This window comes from Ptychodera flava, chromosome 3, assembly GCF_041260155.1.
Source record: "Ptychodera flava strain L36383 chromosome 3, AS_Pfla_20210202, whole genome shotgun sequence".
NCBI lineage: Eukaryota > Metazoa > Hemichordata > Enteropneusta > Ptychoderidae > Ptychodera > Ptychodera flava.
The window spans coordinates 25,930,390-25,931,526 of NC_091930.1; the positions used below are offsets into that span (position 1 = coordinate 25,930,390).

The window sequence follows — 1,137 nt, forward strand, 5'->3', positions numbered from 1 at the left end:
CTCATTGGAACCATGTGCGTAATCTTAACACCAGACTGATTCTCCAACTCAAAGTCTTACAAAGGGAATCTGCATGTCCATTCAATCTTCGTTACCCCCACCCTCTATTTACTGGAAATTTCAATTCCATCAACATGTATATATGAGCATTGTTCGTCTCTCTCAGACGATTCAACCTTAAGTTAGAAATTGCCAGAATACCTTTTTAAACATTTACACTCATTGAGGTTGCTGTAATCCAATTGGAAGTTGGTAAAACGGCATCACTCATTCCCTCATTAACATCGATACATGCACGGTCTTCTGAAATTATCATGATAATATAAACTTGGTTATATCTAGCAGGCGTGTGTCCATGCAAATAACACCTGTGCTACACATAACACAGTCCTTCAGAGTTGCTACAAAAGTTAATCCTAAGCGTTCAGTTAGGCTATACACCAGCTTCAGAAAGGGTATTCAAGAGTTTTACCACCTTCTTCCTTCCTTTGTTTCTTTGTTCTTGACAAATAACTTTCAATACACAGAAAACTCGGCCGTGTGTGTTTTGAATCAGACAAGCACGACTGTTATCACCGGTGATGACGTCACCTTTATCTGTACAATGGCGTTAGACGAGGATGCTCCCGGAGACTTGGTCTGGTACAGAGATGGCAGTGAGGTCTCTCGTGTAAGTGGCATGGAAAACGTGTGGTTCACTGCCCTTTATGAAGAGGATAATGGTGCAACATTTTATTGCCGTTTGGAACACTTTACTCTACCCGTGGAGAAATGGACAGAGCTGACATGCGCAGATACCATCACTATGAATGTCCAATGTGAGTTGTGAGCTACTATATGTATATAGTCAGCATGGATATGTCAAATCAGTAGATGTAGTGTATGTATGTATGTATGTATGTATGTATGTATGTATGTATGTATGTATGTATGTATGTATGTATGCATGCATGCATGTATGTATGTATGTATGTATGTATGTATGTATGTATGTATGTATGTATGTATGTATGTATGTATGTATGTATGTATGTATGTATGTATGTATGTATGTATGTATGTATGTATGTATGTATGTATGTATGTATGTATGTATGTATGTATGTATGTATGTATGTATGTATGTATGTATGTATG

The 1,137-nt window shown here is 37.6% G+C and overlaps 1 protein-coding gene across 2 annotated transcripts in view; it reads left to right on the forward strand.

Annotated features, from left to right (window-relative positions):
* The first annotated feature begins 533 nt into the window (after positions 1–533).
* LOC139129796 (B-cell receptor CD22-like) overlaps positions 534–1,137 on the forward strand; it is a 26,219-nt gene continuing 25,615 nt past the window's right edge. The window contains exon 1 of one of the 2 annotated variants that reach the window (XR_011551681.1): positions 534–818. The gene's annotated coding sequence lies outside the window, so the exon portion shown is untranslated. The remainder of the gene's footprint in view (positions 819–1,137) is intronic. The other variant, XR_011551682.1, reaches the window with a different exon arrangement.